General features: G+C 44.1%; 1 pseudogene; it reads right to left on the reverse strand.

Moving 5' to 3' along the window:
* Positions 1 to 6,339: 6,339 nt before the first annotated feature.
* LOC128350579 (uncharacterized) overlaps positions 6,340 to 23,863 on the reverse strand; it is a 41,426-nt pseudogene continuing 23,902 nt past the window's right edge.

The raw sequence follows: 23,863 nt of genomic DNA on the forward strand, positions 1-23,863 counted from the left end.
GGACTGAGACAGACTAGTGAAAGATACACTGACTGACATCCAGATTAATGCAACACTGGTTCTATGCGGGAGACATTTTCATTTGCCTCCCCTTCCCATTGAAGCCCACTGTGCCTCCAGAAAATATGTCCCTGAGGGTTGCATCCCACATAACACCAGTGCAGCATTGAAGAACCCCACTATTTTAGCATGGCTGTCAACTACTGTGATTAGGGCCACTGGCTGACATCCCTACTAAATTTACTTGAGGAAGGTCTATTGAATTCTAGTATTCCTTTAGACCAGGCCTGCTCAAGTTAGCCCCTTTTTGGGCTACAACTCCCATAAACCCCAGCTGCAGTGGCCAATATCCAGGAATTATGAGAGCTGTAGGCCGACATCTGCAAAAAGACCAAAGTTGACATTAGACCATTCCCTGAATAGTACTATTAAAAAAAAATTAGCCAAGATGTCCACCACTGTCTTAGCAATAAAAAGCATGCTGCTTAAACATTGCCAGTTGGTGGAAGGAGGGGTACTTTCTTTTCTAAAATACTCTTCTGTGTAACAGTTGTATGATATACATATCAAGGCTTTATCAATTTGTCCTAGCTATAAAATAATAGCTGACATGATAAGAAAAATTACTCAAAGTAGTCTCAGAGACTAACTTATCCTTTTAATTTCTGTGAGACTTTGAAGTAGGACTTCAGTGGGACTTTGAATAATTTCCCTAATGTCAGCCAATGTTGTGAAATATCAAACATCCTCAGGGGATGGAGCCTCTCTGGGAAGAGCGTCTAGGTTCCAAGTTCCCTCCCTGGCAGCATCTCCAAGATAGGGCTGAGAGAGATTCCTGCCTGCAGCCTTGGAGAAGCTGCTGCCAATCTGTGAAGACAATACTGAACTAGATAGACCAATGGTCCGACTCAGTATATGGCTGTTTCCTATGTTTCCTATGTTCCTAAAAACAAAATAACAAAAGAGTTTGTTTCATTAATATCTTCTGGGAACAGTAGTGTTTTGTAGTTAGAGGGAAGTTTAGAAAATCTATACTTACAGTACTATAACTGTCACCAAACTATTCCAAAGGTATAGACAAACTTGTATTTTCCACCTTTGAAACTTTTTGAACACCACAAAAGACATGAGATGCTTTATTAATAGATGTGTTTTTTTCCAAAAACCAACCCAAAATTCAAAACATGTCTTTAAGAACTTTTAAAAAAAATCTTCCAGAACGAAGTCCCGTTCTAAGTCCAGATAAGTCAAGTTAAGCAGACTTAAGCCACCCGTTGGAATTAATGAAACATAAACAATTTAACATTAGCTGGATCAAGTACCTGGATCAAGTACAGTACACATTTGGCAGCAGTCCTAAAAGCAAAGAAGTAGATTTAAAATAAATACAGTAGCAGAACTTCATCTGTGGCTTAAAGCCCCCTATATTAAAATATATAGATAACATTTGCTATCCCTTAGGTCACTGAGAATGGTTTTGCTTTCCAGCTGTAACTACATGAAAATGCCAGCATTTGCATTTATATGATTGGGAAATGGTTTCCTTTTGCCATTTCCTCCAATCCTGTGCACCTTTCAAAGTAAAGAGTGAAGATATTCTTGTGCTCAAGGTAACACATCCATTCTTCAAAAAGCTCATTCCATTCACTTCACTGGGCTTTGCATAGACAGAGAATTCTGACGTTCTGTGAGCCTGGACAAATAAGAAGCAAGTACCTGAGTAAGTTGGTGGTGGGGGGACCATGACTGAAATCCAAGGGATGTAATCCTCTGAACATATCGCACAATTCCCCTAAAGGATTACTATCACAGTAAGAGATGAAGACATGATCCACTTATGACTAGGTGCCATAGGTCATGCAGTAACACAATGCATCTTAGGCTTCACCTAGGAAGCAATCAATACTGTACCTCAATAGTTAGTTATGCAACAGAAAAAGGTGTAAATCTATCGAAGCAGTGGAGGGAGAAATAGTAGCAACTTGTGCCATTTTACATACATCAGGTATAGCATCCAAAATGGAAACTCATATGTTATCTCTGTGGAGAGAGATGCATGATCTCCTGAGATGCATACAGGCTGACAATTTACTGCAGAAATGATGTGCAAGTCACTCACTCTTCAGACCAGATATTTGATGGTCTCCACTGAGCAACTTTCATTTGTGTAGGAGAGCCAGGCTTGTGGCTGGCTTAAGTAAGCACTGAGGTGCCATTTGTGTGAGTTAGCCCCTAAAGATGGATGGTCCATCTGCGAATGAAAGCGGTATTAAGACTTTTTTATGCGTATGAATCCATTGTTTCAAAATAATGGATTCATATGCTGCACAAGGTAATGCAGATAGTTCGGCACTGCCCACTCCACTGCAAGTGTCTAAAACACCACCCACTGTATTGTGGAACAGTCCTGTTCTGCCAAGACTTAAGACTACACAATCACAGTTGTGCAATGCTATGTCCATGGGCAATAATGGATGCAATGTCACACAACTACAATTGCGCAATCATGCATTGCAGCAGACCAGGCCCGTTCTGCAAGAGTGCGGGGCGTATTTTAGATACTTGCCACAGCTTGGGTGATGCTGAACTGTTCACATGTGAGCCGCTATTTTTAATGTTATGTGTTTGAAGGCAGAATGCACTGCTAGAAAAACTGGAAACACTCTAACAACCCTTAAGAAACTTTTAAGTTTTGTTTGACATTTAGTGTTTTTGTCTTTTTGTGTGAAGTTTCATGTTGAACGTTATTTTTTAATAAGGTGTATTATGCTGTAATAATACTGTATACGGTAATGGGGCCTTCTTCTCAGCAATTGATGGGAGAGGGTGTAGTGAGCTTATTGAGAGGTGGACAGCTGGGGTGCGACTTCAATTTCTAGCTTATTTTTGGCCACTGGGCTGATTCCCATGATAACCTGGCCAGCAAAGAACAAGGCATGGCTGTTGTTGCTTGCAGCAGTGAGCCAAAGTGGGGTCTCAGACACACTACGCTGCCCTCTCTCAGAGTGATTTTATCCTTTTCCCTGGGCGATGTCTGGTTGCTCTTTATGGGAATCATGAAGGAATTGTTACCTTCACTCTGTTCCGCTTGAGGAGGGTGGCAGTTGCCCTCATCAGGGTCTGAAGTATGCCTTAATTGGCTATTCATTAATATATTTATCTATCACTTTTATAGATATTTATTTATCTACTAGTATTTTTAAGCCCGTTAAAATAACGGGCGCTAGTACCTTTTTTGTGTGTGTGTGTGTGTGTCCTTTATTCCTTCTCCCTCTCTCTTTCTTTTTTCTTCTCTTCCTCTTTCTCTTTTTCCTTTCCTTCCTTTCCTCTCTCTCCCTCTCCCTCTCTCTCCTTTCTTTCCTTTCTTCCGCCTCTTCTCACTTCCATCTTTCTGGTTTTTTTTCCTTTTCCTCTTCTCTTTCTTTAATGGGCGTGCTCTTTGGGGTTGGTGGCTCCTCCCTCCCTTCTGGGTTTTTTTTTGTTTTGGTTTTTTTTTGTCCTTCTCCCTCACTCCTTCTTCTTTCTTCTTCCTTCTTTCTTTTCTTCTCTCTTTCCTAATTTCCCTCCCTCTCTCCTTGTTTCTTTTGTTTCTTTTCCTTCCCTTCTCTCTCTTTTCTCTCCTTTCTCCTTTTTTTCTTTTCATCTTTCTATTGTCCTGTCTCCCTCCCTCACTCCTTCTTTTATGTCTGTCTGTCTGTCTGTCTGTCTCTCTCTCTCTCTCTGTCTGTCTTTGCCTTCCTTCTTCAGTCCCTGGCCCATGTTAGCTAGTAGACCTTTGGTGTCGCCTATTTCCGCCTCCTCTGGCTGCCCCGTGCCCTCCTCCTTGTGGCTGGGCCAGTGTCTTCTCTGCTGTGGAGTGGGGTTATTTTTATGATTGTTCTCCTCTACTCTCTCTTCCTGTCTCTGGATCCACATTTTTGTATCTGTTTTTCTTCCTCCCTCCCCACGTTTTTTTATTCTACCCTTCCCTCTCCCGTACTCTCTTCTTCCCTTTCCCCTCCCCCTTGTCCCTTTGTCTCTTCTTTTTCCCTCTTCCCTCTGTCCCACTTTCTTTTGCTCTCCCATCTCCCTTATTTAGTTTTTTCTTACTTATGAGGCTTATTTTTGAGCATATTTCTGGTTTAAATAATCTTCTTTATTTGTTCAACTCAGTTTTAAACTTAACTTACTTATATTATTCTTTTTGGTTTCTCCCCCCCTCCAACCCTCATAGTATTTCTTTATACACATTCTTTGTGAAAATTCTTTCTGAGTTTGCTAATAGTCTTCCTTGTTCTGGGCCTTCTAGGACTTTGACCACAACGTCTGTAAAACTTCTGACTCTTGATAATGCCACATATAACTGTCCGTGGCAAAATACTGTCTCGGGCAAATAGATCCCTACCTTTTCTAGGGTCTGACCCTGTGATTTATTTATTGTCATTGCAAAAAGCCAATTTTATCGGGTATTGTCGCCTTCTCATGGTAAATGGTAAGTCAGTGCAGGATGGTGCCAAATCAATTCGTGGGATGAAGACCATGTCTCCCTGTGCTGATCCTGTAATCACTTGCGCAATGATGAGATTTTCCCCAGGTTTTTTACGATGAGGTGGGTGCCATTGCATAATCCTTTCTTGGTGTTTAGATTTCTCAGGAGCATAATTATTGCACCTACTTTCAGGGTGAGATAATGCTTATGCATTCCTGTTGGTGTTTGGTCATTGAGGAATTCAATAGGGTAGTTTTTTGAATCCTCTTCGGTGGAGTCATCTATTGTGTCTGCACTGAGATATGTGACTTCTTCTCCTTCCAAAATGTTGAGCACCTGTTCATTTATGGTGTCAGCATCGGAGTTCTTCGGGCAAAGGATGGATCTGTTTGCTATTTTGGGAACAATGTCAACAGGAATGTTGTCTCCGAAAATATCTTTCACGATATCCCCTGTGCATATTATTCTGGCTGGGATTTCAATGATGTCTTCTGGCAGTCCTTCAATGCGTGGTGTTTCTCCATTGCCAACTTTGATTAGCCACTTGCTGAATTCTGCATCAATGGATCGGATATTGTTTTGTAGCTTGAGGATTTTGAATGTGGGCCATAGCGTATTATATTTTATGCAGGCTTCAACGATATGTGTCTGGCTACCATGTGGCACCACCGGAAGTGTTTGCCGGAAATCTCCTCCCAGCAAAAATACTTTACCTCCCATGGGTTTACCTCCCATGGGATTTTACCTCCCATGATTTCTCTCATTAGTTTGTCCACTACTGTAAGTGCTAGAGTTGGTGCCATTGTTGACTCGTCCCAAATTATTATTTTTGCCTTTTTAATGTTTTTTGCATCTGCAGAATTGAGGCGCATGTTTGATATGGAGTTCTCAAGTATTGGTACTGGCAGTTTGAACTGGGAGTGGTATGTTCTGCCTCCCTGTAGTAGATTGGCTGCTATTCCTGTGGAGGCCACCGGGAGTGCGACTTCACCTTGGCCACGCACTGTGCTGAGTAAGGTCTTGTATAAGTAAGTTTTTCCACTGCCTCCTGGCCCATCCAAGAAGAAACAGCGGTGGCTTAGCTCATCATCCTGGCTTGCTGTTAATATTTGCTCCATGGCTGTTTTTTGTTCGTTGTTGAAGCTACTTGCCATTTCCTCAGCTGTTTGTTTTTCATAGGCCTGGTTGTAGGCATCTGTAAGCTGTTCTGTGTTTTGAATGGTGTATGGCAATCCAAAGTCTGTGCATTTTTTTCCATGGAGTGTCAGAATGTTGGATATTTCTTGAAGGGCGAGGTCACGGCATATTGTGCACTCTTCATTGTGTCGTATATGTTTATGGACATAATCCTCAATGAGGTATTGTTCATATTTTTGAAACAGTTCATGCATATTTTGCAGGGATGTGAAGACACAGATATAGGCAAACAGTTCTCTGAGTTGTTTGGGCATGCTGTATTGGACAGCATCTTCTAGTGTACTCTCCCACACTTGCTCATCATTAATGAGCCCTCTTGTTTTGGCAGCTTCTTGGAAAGTGAGGTAGACATTTCCATTTATGCTCCTGAGATTTTCGAAGGATGTTGCACCTGGTACATGCAGCAGTAGGAGGCGTAGGCAGTAGCGCTCTGGGTCTGATGGTAAATTTACAGAATACATTCGCCCAATCACTTTGTCTGCACCACGTTGTTGTAATTTCCAAGTGCAATTTGCAGAGTCAAAGACATAATGTAAAGGAATGTCTGAGTATAATATGTTTCTAGCTTTCTCTTCTTGTTGATTTAATTTGAACCAAGCTGTCAAATGAGTTTCGCGACTTGAAGCTCTATCGGCTGCAGCGCCAATGTCATCGGGGTTGAAAATTACTGCCTGTTACTTTGGGAGATGAACTGCTAGCCTGTGGACTGTATGCTATTGGTAATGCATCTCAAATCCATTCAGACGCCATGCTGCTTCTGGTGCGCTGACATACCTTGAATCCATGAAGGTTTTTCTTTCATCGTGGTTCAAAGTGTCTTGTTCCTGGATCACTACTTTTGAGCAATCGTGGCCCTAGTATACATATTTGAATAGGTATTTTACGCTCTGAAGCGCAGATTTCTACGTTAATGTGGCAGTTGTACTTCAGGGCTAGATATGGATTATACGGTACAACCCAGCTATTATCAATTGTCTTCCCGTTTTCCATTTTGCTCTGGCCAGTGTTTCGTCTTCTGTATTTGGGGTAGCTGTTACTATTTGCAATAGTTTGTTGCTGGTATTCTTTTGAGAAGTCCTTTGTGCATTTTTCATTTGACATACATGGTGAATTCCGATTGTGTGTTCCGCATGGTCCGTGGATCATATGCTTTGTTATGATTGCATATAGTCGTGGAGTTTTCTCCATGTTTGGGATTTCCGCGGATACTATTTTGTCTATGGACGCTTCGGTTTTTGGTTTATAGTTTTCTGTTAGGATGAGCAGTATGTGTGCATGTGGCAAACCTCTCTTTTGGAATTCTATGACATACACAATAGCTTTGGGTGGTCCAAAAATATGCTTTTTGCAGATGTCATCAATTAGTGATCTTAGTTTTAGGTGGAAGACTCTTGCCACTAAATCAGGTTGTGCAGCAACAGATTGGCCATGTTGCAGGTTAACAACAATTTATTCCCATTTGGGGTTGCATGTCATGGCAATAAAGAGATCTGGTTTACCATACTTTCTGACAATTGCCATTGCATCCTGATAGTTTTGGAGCATGTTTCTGGGGCTACCTGCAAATGAGGATGGCAAAATAAAGGTCTTTCCAGGATTCAGGCCTGCTGCATTATTTAAGTGGTCCATTAATCCTGAGTATTTCACCACTCTCAATTTTGGCTGATTTTGCCGGACAAAATTGAGTCTGTTGGCTTCTGTTTTGACATATGCATCTACTATGTATTGTTGCGTTAGGCATCCAGCATTTAGGAAGGCGTTAAAGTCGTCTCTGATGGAAAGGAGGTAGCCATAGTACTGCATCTGGCTGACTCTCACTCTTGGTGCTCGTGGCTGTTTCGTTAAATCTATTAAGGCTTGTGGTCTGAGCTGTAAAGGTATGTCAATTCCCCAGCTTTGTTCTCCATAGGGGAATAGCAGTGGGTACACCATTGGCTCTAGACTGGAATCTAGGACACTAATCCTTTGTGTTCTTTTTTTGTCTGGATCGCCTGCACTTGGTTTGCAGTGTATTAGTAGATCTCTTTCCAGTGGCGGTTCTCCGTCGTTATTTTGGAAAATAAACGCAACCTCATTATGCTTTGGTGCGTTATACCGTCTTGGGTCATTTTCACAATCTTGGACTATTGTCATGGACACTTCCTTAATAGCATCACCTGTCTCGTTGGCATCCTCTTGACACTCTTTTTCTACCTGGTGTAGCAGTTTGCAGGCTTCTGCAAATGGATTGTTTTCTGCCGTAAGTGTACTTAGGGCTTGCAGAAGTTGAGGTTTTATTTTTGTGTTGGATTTATTTTGCATTCTTTTTTCTGTGGCCTCAGTGGGATCTAAAATGTATAATTGCGCAAATTGTCTCTCTTGGCCCTGCTGTGGGTGCAGCGTGCCTGCTCTGTGGCAAATTGAGCCGTGTACTGCCTGAGTAAAGCAGTATGGCCCATGGCCAGGTGGTGGAGCAATGTTTGCTCCCATGGAGGCAAATGCTAGGGCACTATTTATTGATCTGACATTTTCAGTGAAGTTTCTGCTGTGTTGATGTTGTCCTGTCATAACGTGCTGGATGAATGGATTTGTTTTTATGGGGGGTAGATCTACTTTTCCCTTTGAACAGTAATGTGTAAATTTTCGATCTGCAGGTCTTTCTCCCTCAAAATGCTTCGCATTACAGAATTCACATCTTTGATCTAAGTTTCCACAATTGTGTGGCTTGATGTGGTCCTCCTTCAGCTCTGTAATGTCATTTAGAATGGATGTTGCGTGTATTGCTGCCTGATATTCCTTACTTTGGACTCTTTTCCTATGGGTCAGTTGGTGTCGCTTAGTTTTTTGATTCTCAGAAGCCTGTTCTCTTCTTCTGGCTCTCTGATTTTCAGCGTGCTGTCTTCGCTGTATTTGTTGTTCCTCCAGAGTCTGCTTTGCTCTCCTTTCTATGCGTCTTTCTGTGCTTCTTTGCTGTTCATTTTGCTTTTGCTCAAATGTTCTTTTCGTCTTTGTTTCTCTCTTGCTGCCTTTTTCTTGTTTGTCTGCTCCTGGTGGCCTGTTGGTTCATGCTCTATATGCTGCTGGTCTATGTGTGGTTGTCTCTGTTCTTTGGATTTGGTGTTTTGGTCCTTTTTTTCTTTTTTGGAGACCATGCTTGTTTGTTTGCCCTGGTGCATATGTTTTGTGTTTTCTGTCAGTTCATGTGTGTTTGTTGTCAAGGTTTTCTGGTTTATGTTTTTTATCAGGTCTAAAATTCCACATGTGTGTGGTCCGATGTCGTTCTCTTCTTTACTTGCATTTTCAATTTGTTGCGTGTAATGTTGTTGCGTGTATTGTTGTCCCTGATGTTGTGATTTGGTTTCTTTTGCTTTGGGCAAGTTGGTGTCATTGTGAATGTTGTTTTTCGTTAGCCTCCTCTCTTATTCTGGCTCTCTCTTTCTCAGCGTGCTGTTTTTGCACTAATTGTTTTTCCTCTGGAGTCTGTTTTGCTCTTCTATCTCTGCGTCTTTGTGTGTTTCTGCGCTGTTCATTTTCCTTTTGTTCAATTGTTCTATTTGATCGTCTTTGTTTTAATCTTGTGGCCTTTTTCATGCTCAACTGCACTTGGTGAGTTGTCTTCTCTTCCTCTATATGTTGGCTGTTTATGTTTTTTTGCTCTGGTCTGTTGCGTTTGAATTTTTTGTTCTCCTTTTTATTTTGGGAGGCCATGTTTTTTTGTTTGCACTGCTTTATGTGTCTTTGTTTTTCTCTAGTTTTTGTCTTTTCCCCCCCTTATACTTAGCTTTTACTGCTCACTGTCTTGTGGTTCTAGGCCTGAGAGTTGAAGTGTTAGGTTTCCTTTATTTGAATCTGTGAGGTGTTGAGGCACTTTTTAAATTTTTATAAGTAGGTTTTTTCCCCCCTCAAATCTTTCTGTTTTCTATTTTCTTTCTAAATATATGTGGGTTTTTCCCCTGGGTTTTTTAGAATGCTTTTTTCTCAAGTTTTTTTTGTTAATTCTGCTACAATTTAATGAGGAGCAAGCACTGCTGTTAAGCACTCATTTCACTCTTTTCAAAGTGAATTATATGGTTATTTTGTGTTGTCTCCCCCCCCCCTTTGCTCTCTTCCAGAATCAATTATTCTTTTCTTATCATTCAACTGCTCTTATCCCTGCCATGTAGTGTACTTGCGTGGTGCCAGGCTCGTTTCTGGAGCTTGATAAGAGGCTTAAATCTATTATGAATGGCCAGCAGTTGTGTTTGGGGTTATGGATAGGGTTTTTTGTACTTTCTCCCCCACTCGTGGCCCGACTGGTCGTGCAAAGACAGGGTTAGGGTCTAACCTGACAGGGAGTTCCTGACAGGGAGTTCTCTTAACTCTGGCTTGGAGGTTGAGGGAGAAAAAGGGGTTTCTCACTTGGGGAAGGACAGATGGTTCTTCCCATTTATGCTTTTGCCTATGCGAAGTCTTCTGTCAATTTCACTGGGCAACTGAGTAAGGCAATGAGTGCTCCAGTAATGACTCTGTCAATTTCAAAGAGCAGCTAAAACACTGAGTGCTCTGTGCTTGAGGCACTCTCGTCAGCAACCGTTGTTTCGTTTTTTTCTGGTACGCATGCGTGATTCACAGTTCTTATTTTCCCGCCCTTGGCTGGTGGGGGGGCCCCTTTTTCTGCTCTGTTTCTTGAATGGGGGGGTGTTTCTGTGTGTTTTCACTTACTTTATTAATGTGTGTGTTGGCTAACGCGTGTTTGGGCGGGCGGGGGGTATTGTGCTTAGTGCATACTTGTGTCTTAGTTTTTAGTGTCTTAGTTTTTAGTGTCTTAGTTTTTAGTGTCTTAGTTTTTAGGTTTTTTTAAACTTTTTGGTGCTTGGCTTTCGGGCTGCTTTCGCCATTTTGTGCTGGTCCCCGCTTGTCCTGGTGTCTGTGAGTTTTTAAGTGGCTGCCTCTGCTCTTCTCGGTCCCCGCTTCTGCTGCCCTCCCCGGTCCGTGGTTCTCTTCCTCCCGGTGGCCATGGCTGGTTTTTCGGCAGGTCTGGTCCCGCCGCCGCCGTCTCTTCCCTCCCCGATCCCCTCTTCTCCTCCTCCCGGCCCTGATGTTAATTTTCACGGCAGGGCTCTTCCGCCGCTGCCGTCTCTTCCCTCCCCGTTCTCCTCTTCTCCTCCTCCTGGCCCCGATGTTAGTTTTCATGGCAGGGCTCTTCCGCCGCTGCCGCCTCTTCCCTCCTGCTTCTCCTCCGCCTGGCCTGGCCCCAACATGGCCACCCGTGTCCCTGCGGCCGTATCTTTCTCGGCCGTTCAGGGCATGTGCTCTGCGCATGCCCAGAACGGCCGAGAAAGACACGGCCGCAGGGACATGGGTGCACACTCAACCTTTTTATTATAGAGGATATATTATCTTATCTATCAGGATAGCAGGATGACATGTTTAACTTTGGGCTAGCAGGTGGAGAAGGAGCTTGGGAGTTTTGGAGGGCTTAATGGATTTGGATTGTGATTGCTTGGGCTCAGGAGTAGCCTCAGGGGATGCACTCATCCAGTAATGGGGCTGAGGTTATCCACCAGTTGGAATGGCTGAGATTTGTCTTAGTTCCTGCAACTTAGCTGTTCCATGAAGGAACTCTTGGGATGGAACTGAAAAAGCTAGGCCTACTCCAAGAATTGGCGGTGGTGGGTGGGGGGGGGGGAATTACAGCACAAGCCTTCCAGCTACCTCATGGGTCTGTTAGTTTGCATGCCATCCTGCTACCTGTATGAACCCATTTTATATACTTTGTTATTAAGTTAATAAAGTTGTTACCATGCAAGTTGTTACCATTGCACAAATCCAAAAGATACTGAAGCTATTCTTACGACCAGGAAACACCAGGCTAAGGGAGCCTAGCCCAATTTCTCCTGGTTGCCTGCTGCCATGGGAGTCGCGCGGCTCCTGACAGCAAACCACCAAAAGTACCCCTCCCCTTAAACAAGGTTACTGGAGCTAGAGTTTTGCTAACCCCATTTGGTTGATCGTGTGCTGCCATGACATGGCTCTGCGCCATGGCAACACATGAGGAGACCCCCACCGGGAAGCTAAAACAAGCCTCCCGGCCCCAGGGATCTCTCCAGAATGCCCTGCGCATTTGCATGGGGCATCCTGGAATTTCTGAGGGCCGGCTGGCCCCCAATCCCCGCTGCCCCTGCCGGCTCCATGATGGCAGTTGTACCACTGCAGTTGTGTGGGTGGCTGATTCAGCTGCCCAGGGCTCAGCCGCCAATCATCTGCAAGGAGAGCAGGCTAAGCCCTCTCTCCCCGCAAACTTCATTGAGGCGCTTCACAGCAATCATGTGAAATGCCTCACTGTGTGCATCTTTATTATTTCCAACACAATTAAAACTTCTTAACAGTAAGAGCAGGTCGACAATGGAACCAATTCCCTGGTCTCCAAGAAGCTCGACCACCTTCCATTGGAGATGCTCTAATTTTGGATTTCCTGCATGAGCAGAGGATGGGCTTAGATGACCTAAAAGATCACCTCCAATGCTATGCTTCTAGGAAACTAATTATATAGTGAGGTCATTCACACAATCAAAAACTACCCGGGATTGGGAGGTGTGTGTGCTCCCAATTTTAGTTGGTGTGGAAGCAAGGTAAAGGGAAATCTGGTAGAAGCAATTGTGTGGAAGCAAGGTAAGAGGAACAGCTAACCAAGTTTTCCTCCTACCTTGCTTCCACACAATCACTTCTACCCAGGTTTTCTTCTTAGCTTGCTTCCATAGAAACGAAAATTGGGAACACACTTAGCTCCCAATCCCGGATAGCATACAGTTTTTGATTGTGTGAATCACCTCAGTGTATGTCTGTATTTTCTAATCTACCAGCCGACCCCGCACAGAGCATCTGTGCGGCGCTTTGGGGCCGGCTGTTTCTCCCTCCCTCTTCCTCCTGCCTCGGTCTCTCCTCTCTTCCCCTTCCCTCCAGCCCGCGCTCTCCAGCCCTCCTCCCGTCCCATACCTCCCCCCACACAGAGCCACGGTGGGCAGCCAAGAAGGGCCCTGCTGCTCTCATTTTTTCCCTCCTCCTGCCTGCCGCGGCTTTTCTCTCTCCCCCCCACCCACCCGCTGCTGCTTTTTTCTCCCCCCACTCCACCCGCCCACTGCCACCTTTCTCTCCCCCCGCCCACTGCCTGCCACTGCTTTTCTCTCCCTGCCGCCGCTTTTCTCTCCTCCGCCCTCCAGCTGGCTGGCTGGCTGCTGCCGGCACTTTCTTCTCCCTCTCCTCCTCACTCCACCGGAACTCTCGCAGCATATCATGAGAGTTCCACCGCCAAATCCTGGACACGCACCGGCTAAGAGAATTAATTATATAGATTATTTTGAGAGCATTAAAAATTCACTATGATCCCAGAAACAACAAATTGTTAGAATACTATAAGACAGTCTTTCAAAACAGGATACAATAATAGCTAATGTGTTGCAATGTAATTAGAAGCCATGTTGACCAGAAGGGTTTCTATACAAGAAAGCAAGAGAGGTAAAGAGGGTCTCATAAAGGCAGTACAAAGAAGTATGTTGGCAAATCACTGCAGTAGTAATCAAGGCAATATAGATGCTCATTTGCAGCAAAAGCAATTTGGCTTTAGTATTTCTGAAGTTTCACGATTTCCCAACACCTTAAAAGCTTTTCTTACTAAAAATGGTGTCTTTAAACTGTCATTTAGTGGATGTAAACCACCTTAAATCAGAACCACTAATCGCTCCTAAAAGAAATTATTTGGTAAACGGATCTCTCTGGACCTTTTGCTAAAAGCTTAATGATTCACTTTTTTTTTGCATTGTTTTTAATGCAGTTGCTCCAAGAGCATATAAAAACATACCATGAGCGTCGAATGTTTTCATCAATTCCAGGAATTCAGCAGGTCCAAAGGTAGCCAGTTCAGGTTCAGTTATCTGATTTTGCAATCAACCGCATGGTTCTGGTGTGAAATGGTCTGCAAATACAATTCTCCCACCAGCCTCAGCACTGCTCACTACCCATCGTCAAAGCCCATAGCTACAGATGCTCAAATAGAGAGACATGTCCAGTGTCCTCTGTGCCATTGGTACCTTGACTTTATATTTCCTGACTTGCCTGTGCATGTCTGTACTGAATGCATGCCCCCAGGCTTCCTCAAGTCATTGCTCTGCCTTCAAATGAATTTGTACTCATAGGAACATAGGAAGCTGCCTTATATACTGAGTCAGACCATTGGTCCATCTAGCTCAGTATTGTCTACACAGACCGGCAGCCACTTCTCCAGGATTGCAGGCAGGAGTCTCTCTCGGCCCTATGTTTGAGATGCCAAGGAGGGAACTTGGAACCTTTTGCATGTAAGCATGCAGGTGCTCTTCCCAGAGTGGCCCCATCACCTCATAGCGCTCACACATAGTGCTCACACGAGATCCATTTCAAACTGGTTTTCGGGCGGGCTATGGGGTGGAGACTGCCTTGGTTGGCCTGATGGATGATCTCCAATTGGGAATTGACAGAGGAAGTGTGACTCTGTTGGTCCTTTTGGATCTCTTGGCATCTTTTGATACTATCGACCATAGTATCCTTCTGGAACTTCTGAGGGTGCTGGGGGTGAGAGGCACTGTTTTACAGTGATTCCGCTCCTACCTCTCGGATAGATTCCAGATGGTGTTGATTGGAGATTATTGCTCTTCAAAATCTGAGTTTAAGTATGGTGTCCCTCATGGCTCTGTACTTTCTCCAATGCTTTTTAACATCTACATGAAAGCGCTGGGAGAGATCATCAGGAGATTTGGAGCTGGGTGTTACCAGTACGCTGATGACACCCAGATCTATTTCTCCATGTCAACTTCTTCAGGAGCTGGCATATCCTCCCTAAATGCCTACCTGGAAGCATTAATGGGCTGGATGAGGGAGAATAAACTGAAGCAGAATCCAAATAAGATGGAGGTACTTATTGTGGGGGGGTCAGAACTCTAGAGACGATTTTGATCTACCAGTTCTAGATGAGGTCACACTTCCCCAAAAGGAACAGGTTCGCAGTCTGGGAGTACTTCTGGATTCACACCTCTCCCTGGTTTTTCAGGTTGAGGCTGTGGCCAGGGGTGCTTTCTATCAGCTCCAGCTAATACGCCAGCTGCTTCCATTTCTCGTGATCAATGACCTCAAAACAGTGGTACATCTGTTGGTAGACTTGACTTCTGTAATGCACTCTACATGGGGCTGCCTTTGTACGTAGTCCAGAAACTTCAGTTGGTTCAGAATGCGGCAGCCAGGTTAGTCTCTGGGTCATCTCGGAGAGACCACATTACTCCTCTACTGATGGAGCTGCACTGGCTGCCAATAGATTTCCAGACAAAATACAAAGTGCTAGTTATAACTTATAAAGCCCTAAACAGCTTAGGCCCTGGGTATCTTATAGAGCTTCTTCTTCACTACGAGCCCCACCACCCATTGAGGTCATCGGAGGAGGTCCGTCTCCAGTTACCGCCAACTCGTTTGGTGGTCACATGGAGACGGGCCTTCTCGGTTGCTGCCCCGAGATTGTGGAATGCGCTCCCTGCCGAGATACAATCCTCCCCATCTCTGGTAACTTTCAAGAAACACCTGAAAACCATCTTTTTGCCCAAGCTTTCTCAGCTTCCTAAATATTTTTAGGTTTTTATCTCTGGTTTATTTTTAAATTGTTTTAAGTTTTTTGTATATGTTTTAAACTTGTTTTATGCTATTGTTAACCACCCAGACACGAAAGTTTGGGGTGGTGTACAAATTAGATAGATAGATAGATAGATAGATAGATAGATAGATAGAGTCTCCCATTCCAATGTAATCAGGGCAGACCCTGCTTAGCAAAGGGGGCAGTTCATGCTTGCTATACAAGACCAGTTCTCCTCTCTTAGGATACTCAATTATCCTATTGTTGCCTCAGTATCATGAACGGCTTCAAGTAATAATAGCCCACCTCCAGTATTGTTTCTTGATCTCCTTCTGCTCTTTTCTTTTTCCTGACACAAGAATGGAGATGGAAAGAATCAAACCTTTCAGCTTTATGTGTGATTAAATTAATTCATCTCGAGCCATCAGACTTTATATCAGGGTCACACTGACTGCACAGCAACCCAAGCAATTACCTGAGATGGTTTTAGGATAGTACTAGAGGGACCAATGAGGCATGTACAAACCAACCACATACATGCTTCATCACTTCAAGACTTGCAGCCAAATATGTGAACTGAGTCCACTGAAAAACATTATAACTGAGGTTTTTACAGTTCTCAGTGATGAACATGCATTTGTGAAAAAGACCTATAAGGCATAACTATCTGCATCATCCAAGGTCACTTCTTATGTGATCTCCTTCCTGCAGGAAGCTACTGTGCTATTTCTGTGCTTAAGTTATTCTTATGAAGAAAGCTTCAGCATTCTCAAAGGTGCTGGAACTCTTTGACTGGCAGGTATTCAAAAGTCAAATGCAGACACCAGAATAAATGGGATGTTTTTATTAGACAGGCACAATGGATAGTTCAAGTCAGCAAAGGTATATTGAAAAATGAAAATTAATCCAATGAAACTTCACTGGTAGCTTCTTTTTGATTCTGTTCCAGTACTAGTTGTACTAGCTTGTGCATTTCCATATACTGATGCAATATCAATTACTGTATTTTCTCTTCACACATGCACAACGTTTGTTATCTCATCACTTGATGTCTCCCTGTTGAATATCAAAACTCTCTTCATTGGAAGGTTTGAGGTGATATGAAGTTGCTATGAAAAATCTCTGCCTTTGATCTGTGATGCCTGTTTGCAGAATAGAAGCTGGAATATTTTGCCTGACAAGCAGTGATGCAGTTGCAAATTCAGAAGTGCTGGCATTCGCCATGACAGCCCCAATGGCCATGCCCACCCCAACAGTCGGAGAAGCTGAGAAGTACCTGTGCTCTGTCCCTACACATCCCCCCTCCACAACACCCCTGCTGACAAGTCATTTGGAGTTAGGAGGCAAAAGTTTAACATGCTGTAATCTTCCATTAAAGTTGCTTCCAGTCACTTTGAGAACTGGTGTTTGTTTTTTTAGCTTCTCTCTTTCTCCTGTTCCAAGGCTCCCAACTCAGTATGTTCATGGCCTTTTCCCCCTTTTCCTTTTCTTTCTTTCTTTTGCTTTCTTTTTTCTTTTTTCTTTCCCTCTACAGCTAGTTCAAAAGTCTCCTCTGTTCTTATTTTTTTAATCACTTGAAATTATGGACAAATAATCTGTCCTTTTCAGTGGGACATCCTCAAATAAATTTAGCCAGGATGCCAGGCACTCTATTCAAAGGATAAAAGGGTGGTGATAAACACAGAAACAGAGATATTACTTGGATATGGGAACTATTCTGTTTGCATGATGTGCACCTTTTTAGGGATTAGATACATTCTTGTTCATTGACTTCTTGATTGTTTGCTTGGGTGTATGTTTAGCAGCTTATCCTTTTGATGTCTCAGGACATCAACTATTTCAATATCCTATATCTTAATAATTACATTAAGATAAATGAGTGACATTCAATGCATGTTGCATGTTCCAAAACCATTTTACACACAAACCAGGAGAGGGGCAAATTTCACTGATCTCCCATACTCTTCGGAGTCCACTGTGCCTTCTGAAAATATATCCCAGAGGTATAAGGGACCTTCAGGGACATATTTTCAGAAGGCACAGTGGGGTCCAGAGGAAAGGGGAAATAATCACTCCACCTATGCATGTGAATTTTCTGGCTTCTGCACACATTAGTCCACCCATACCTGTGAAACACATTGAACAACAACAACAAACACTTCGCAAATGCTAAGTATTACTCTATGTCCTGAGACATCACAAGGATAAGCAGCTAAACATACATCCAAGCAAACAATAAAAAATCTCACTTCACAAGAATGTGTCCAATCCCTACAAAGGTACACACCATGTATTATATGCATATAGAATAGCTTCCACATCCAAATCATACCTTTGTTTCAGTGTTTATCACCACACTTATCTCCTTTGAATATAGTGCCTGGCATCCTGGCTAAATTTACTTGAGGAAGTCCCATTGAAAAGGACAAGTTATTTTCCCATAATTTCATGTGTGGGGGGGACATTGAGTAAATTTAGTAAGGATATTAGCCAATGTGCCATACTAAGAGTCAGCTCGTTGTTAATTCTTGAAGCATGTTGATATGAGCTCTTTGTCAAGTATATGACCAGAGATTTAAATATATATTAGTGCTTCATTAACAAGGCTTGATGATATAATACCATGGGCTTGGACTCACTAATTAAAGAAATCATGTGACATTGGGACTATTCCCACGATCAGGTGAAATTGGGCTAGGAGAGCCTAGCCCGATTTTGCCTGATTGTGAGAGACACTGGGCTCGCAGGTGAGCCTGCTGGCTTCCTGGCAGTTAACCCGCCAAATTTGCCCTCTCCTTGAACCAGGTTTTTAAAATCGTGAATAGACCCCCAGCTGGGAGGCTTAAAAGCAGCCTCCCGGCTTGGGGGTCTCTCCAGTATGCCCTGAATGCTCACGCAGGGCATACTGGAGCTCCTGAGGGCTGCATGGAGCCGGCAGTCATGTGGGCGGCCGATCCGGCCGCCCAGGGCTCCCACCCTGCTCATTTGTGGGGAGAGCAGGCTTAGCCCGCTCTCCCCACTCACCTTTACAAACCAGGTCTCACTGATCATGAGACCCGGCTCATTATATCATCGTGTTGAGACCAATCACATATTCCTACTCCACTGGCTGCTGCTTGCAGGGTCAGGAGTTTGAAACATGATTTATTTATTTATGCATATTTATTCATTCATTTTCAATTTCGGCTTAAAGGCAGGCTAGGAGAAGAGCAACTGAAGTTCAGAAGGGAGGTAATTTCAAAGAAGAGGGGTCACAACAGAAAAGGCCACCTATGTGTCACAGCCAATTGAGCTTCGGATAGTAGTGAGAGCACACAAGGGAGCACTATAAAATATAGTACAGGTCAGGCAGATTCATGTAGGAGTCGGCAGTCTTCAGGAAAGGTCCTAACCCTCTATCTATCTATCTATCTATCTATCTATCTATCTATCTATCACATTTGTACATCGCCCCAAACCTGCATCTGGGCAGTTAACAATAGCATAAAACAAGTTAAAATATATACAAAAACTTAAAACAATTTAACAATTTAAAAATCGTCCACAAATTAAAACCCTAAAATTTTAAAGAACTGAAAAAGCTTGCGTGAAGAGCTTTAAAGTAATATCCAGCACCTTGAATCACAGCTGGAAATAAATTATCCAGCCAGCACAGCAATAAGGATGTGCAGCGAAGCATAGGTGGGCAGTTGCTGGACACTAACCACACAGCAGATGAGCAGTCAGTTCCCATAGATTGCCCGGTGGAGGGATGGCTATGCAGGCAGCCAATAGGGGTATGCACAAAACCAGAAAACCCAGTTTGGTTCGAGTATAACCAGATTCAAACTAGGTCCAGTCCTGTGCTGGGCCAAGTCTAGCTCTAGTCTGAACGGTTTCGGGCCTGGCTCAGGAGAGAAACTTTTTTAAAGAACAAAAATGGTGGGCATACTGCCAATTCTGGGCTATTGGGGTGCTGTCACAGCTGCGGGGGGGTGTGTCTCCTGATGTGCCCCCTCCCCTGCTGCCCCCCGGTCATTTTCAGCCCATTATGAGCCATTTTTAACCCCTTTGGGGCCATTTTTGGCCTATTACAGGCCTCTTTGCAGTGGCAACAGCTATTTGGAGGCTGCCATGCATGCCCAACGGCCCTGGATTATGACCCAGCCATGCAGATGGCCATTGGGCATGTGGGATGTCCTCCAAAATGGCCACCGCCACTGCAGAGAGGCCTGTAATCGGCCAAAAATTATTGTGGGGCATCAGGGGAGGGTGGACATCAAGAGAAACCTCTGCCAAGACCATAACAGCACTCCCTGGGGCCCAGCAATGGCAGTAGTTCTGCCATTTTTGTTCTTTTTAAAAAAAACTGAAGTGGCCCTGGACCAGACCAGTGGGTTTGGCTCGACTTCAAGCTGAACTGGGCCCAGTCCAGCTCGAGGGCAAGCCCTCGAGACATGCCAGCTCAATGTCAGACAGGTTCAAAGTCAAGCCAGTTTCCACATCTGTAATAGCCAAACCTTAGCTGAGGGTTCATGGTGACCGACCATGCTGAGTACATTTTATTTTATTTTATTTTATTTTATTTTATTTTATTTTATTTTATTTTATTTTATTTTATTTTATTTTAGATTTAATATACTGCCCAATCCACAGACTCAGGGTGGTGTACAAACAAGAACAGCATCCGAGATTTAAGGGGGGGGATAAATATCACCCCCAAATAAATTTAAGGGCAAATGCTTGGTGGAAAGAAATGTCTTCAATAAGGTTTTGAAGGCTGCAAAGGAGAAGGCAGACTGAATCTGCGGGGGAGAGAATTCCAAAGTGAAGGGGCAGCAACAAAGTACTATGGATCTCTCTAGTACATAGTACTAGTACTATGGACCTCTCTGAGACCAGGGACCGAAAGAAGGGCAACCTGAGAACTCACAGGATGGGAAAGGACTGGCCGGGAGAGGCGATCCTGCATGTAAGCAGGTGCTAAGCCCTGAAGGGTTTTAAAGGCGAGAACCAGCACTTTGAATTGGACCCGGAAGCACCCCAAATCGACAGATGACCTGCCCCAGCAGTTTCATGTAGAAGTTAAAAGAGTGAAAACTGAGCCCTGAGGAGCACACCTACTGAAAGCACCCACTAAGGAAGGAACAGAACCACTGCAAAACAGTGCCCTCAATACGCAACCTGCGCAGGCACTCCAGAAGGATACCATGGTAGATGGTATCTAAAGCTGCTAAGAGAGCTAAAAGGACCAAGAGAGAGGCGCTACCCTCATCAAGGCCATGATACAAGTCATCACCCAGAGCAACCAATGCCATTTCCATGCCATGCCGTGGCCTGAAACCCAAATGACAAGGATCTAGAAAATTAGCTTCATCCAGAGCTCTCTCAAGCTGGGCACATACAACCTTCTACAAAACCTTTGCAAGGAAAAGAAGGTTGGAGATTAGTCTATAATTATCAAGGACCTCAGGATCAAGAGAAGTCTTCTTCATAAGAGAGAGCACCACAGCCTCTTTTAAGGCTGCTGGCACAGACCCCTCATGAAGAGAAGAATCCACCAACTCCCGAAGTCAGGTTCTTACATTCCCACCAGCTACTCTGATAAGCCAGGAGGAGCAAGGGTCCAGGCTACAGGTCGCAGCACCCATAGCAGAGAGAATCCTATCCACATCCTTGGCCTCAGCAGGCTCAAAAGTATCCCAGATGACATCACAAGATGAAGTCTCCATCATCTCATCGGATCCTGTGCAATTGAAGTCCAACTCCTGTCAAAGGTGAGAGACTATATTAGCGAAGAATCTAGCAAACATGTCACAGAGGCCAGATGGAACCTCCACTGGATCCGCATCCCCAAGCAGAGAATGGGTAATCTGGAATAAGGCCACTGGACGAGAGTCAGCTGATACAATAATAGTGGAGAAGTGAGCAGACTTCGCTGCCCTTATCCACACAGAATACTCCTGAAGATAAGAGAATGACCATGCTCGGTTGGCTTCGGCATTAGTTTTCCTCCAGCAGCACTCCAGGCATCTCTTGCTCCTGCAGGCACTGGAGCAAGAGAGAGGTGGAGTTTGTGCCTTCATTATACCTTCACATAATTAAGGCAATCAAGCAGGTACCACTTGTGTCCATCCGTTGTGTGGCGCACACTCTGAAATTGGTCGTGTGAGATGAGTTTGCCCTTTCTGGGGCTGCGGCCAGGTGAGCCATCCATGCTGAAGGCTGTTGCTGAGTGTGCTGTTGCCATGGCTGCTCTTGGGGACAGGTGCCACAGGACAGCAGCTTACTTCCTCCAAAGTGAAAAGGTTTAGGTGAATGCTCAAGGAGAGGCAGCTTGAGCTTGGCCTACTTGAACAACTGATCTCTTAAGATGTTCCAACCTGGTGGAACTCCACCTCTCTCTTGCTCCAGCACCTGCAGAAGCAAGAGCAGGCCATCCACTGCCTGGCAAGGAGGTGTGGCTTGGAAGTGTGAGACCTATCCACCCAGGACTGGCCACTCATTTCCAAGGTTGCCTTGACAACTGAGCCATTCTTTGTTGCTACGAAGAGCTTGGGTGCCAAGACAGCAATGCTGAGCCAAGCTTTTCCTGCCACTCTTCTCTTGAGAAGAGTGGCAGGAAATGGGTGAGCTCCAGTTCTTGATGAATACTGTCAGGATCTGCCCCAGCTCCACCTCTGGGGAATCCTTGGAGGAGGAGGACTCCGGCATGACCCAAGTGGAAACTTTAGTGGAGGACTTTGACATGGTCCCTGAAGAACCCAGACAGGGAATAGCCCAGCTTGGCCCAGGAAGACCCCCAGGTTGAAGAGGGGCCCTAAAGGACCCCTGAGGAAGACTCTAGCAGAGTCCTCACAGAAATCCAGACTGAGGAGGACTCCAAAAGAGCCCCAGTCGAGACCCTCCTGAGCCAAGACACTTAGGATCTCCAGCCATCTACCTCCTGGAGTTTCTCACCATCTTCAGACCCCCAGAGGACCCTGGTGAGTCCGATGAGGAGCAGCTAACTAGCCTGAGCTCAAAACAAAATACAAATGGCCAAAACATTTCATCAAATCAATTTCATGCACATCCCTACACAGCAACAGTGAGATGATGTAATTCACGTGCCTAGCTCCCACCAAGGTCCTTGCTGCCACATTCTGTAGTTTCTACAGTAACATGGTGCATTAGAATAATCTGAATAAGAGATGTCAAGGTCATGGATTGCCATGGCAAGACTCACCTGACCCAGAAAAAAGTGTAGCTGGCATACCAAGAATATGGGATACACTCCCTGCTAAAATAAGAGCCTCCCCATCTCTGACAACTTTTAAAAGGTCTCTGATTGATTGATTGAGTGTCATTAAGTCAGTATCAACTCTTAGCGACCACATAGATTCTCTCCAGGATGACCTGTCTTCAACTTGGCCTTTAAGGTCTCTCAGTGGTACATTCATTGCTGTCATATTTTATTTATATATTTAACATATTTTTATACTGCCCAAAACTCACATCTCTAGGCAGTTTACAATCGTAATTAAGTCCATCCAGCTTGCTCCTGGTCGACCTCTTCTTCTCTTGCCTTCAACTTTTCCCAGCATTATGGACTTCTCAAGGGAGCTGGGTTTTTGCATAATGTGTCCAAAGTATGATAGTCTGAGCCTGGTCATTTGTGCCTCGAGTGAAAATTCTTGATTGATTTGTTCTATGATCCATTTGTATTCCTGGCTGTCTATGGTATCCTCAAAAGTCTTATCCCACACCAAAGTTCAAAAGCGTCAATACTTTTTCTCTCTTGCTTCTTCCAAGTCCAGCTTTCGCATCCATAGTGTGTCACGGGAAAAACCATTGTCCGAACAATTCTAATCTTTGTAGGTATAGACATGTCACAACATCTAAATATCCTTTCCAAGGCCTTTATTGCAACCCTACCAAGTGCTAGTCTGCGGCGTATTTCTTGACTGCTGGATACTTTACTGTTGATGGTCAATCCTAAAAGGCAGAAGCTATCCACCTCTTCAATGTCCTCATTGTCAATTCTGAGGCTGGTTGCTGTACCCATTGTCATTAGATTAGTCTTCTTTGCATTTAGTCGTAGTTCCATTTTTTCACTGTGCTACTTGACTTTCATTACTAGAGCTTGCAGATCATCTGCATTCTCAGCTATCAGAGTGGTGTCATCAGCGTAGTTCAAGTTATTGTTGTTTCTTCCTCCAACTTTAAAACCACGTTCATCTTCTTCCAATCCAGTTTCTCTCAGTATATGTTCAGCATATAAGTTGAATAAATAAGGAGAAAGTATATAGCCTTGTTGTCTTACTTCTTTGATGGTGTGGATGGAACCAGTCTGTTTCACCATGTTCTGTCTGGACTGTGGCTTTCTGTCCTGTGTATAGGTTTCTCATGAGAACAATAAGATATTCTGGGACACCCATTTTCCTAAGGACATTCCACAACTTGACATGGTCGACACAATCAAATGCTTTTCTGTAGTCAGCAAAGCATATTCTGAGGTCATTCACACAATCGGAAACTGTGTTCTACCCAGGTTTGGGAGCTGTGTGTACTCCCAATTTTTGATTGTGTGGTAGCAGGGTTAGAGGAAAACCTGGGTAGAAGTGATTGTG

This window comes from Hemicordylus capensis, chromosome 3 (genome assembly GCF_027244095.1).
Source record: "Hemicordylus capensis ecotype Gifberg chromosome 3, rHemCap1.1.pri, whole genome shotgun sequence".
NCBI lineage: Eukaryota > Metazoa > Chordata > Lepidosauria > Squamata > Cordylidae > Hemicordylus > Hemicordylus capensis.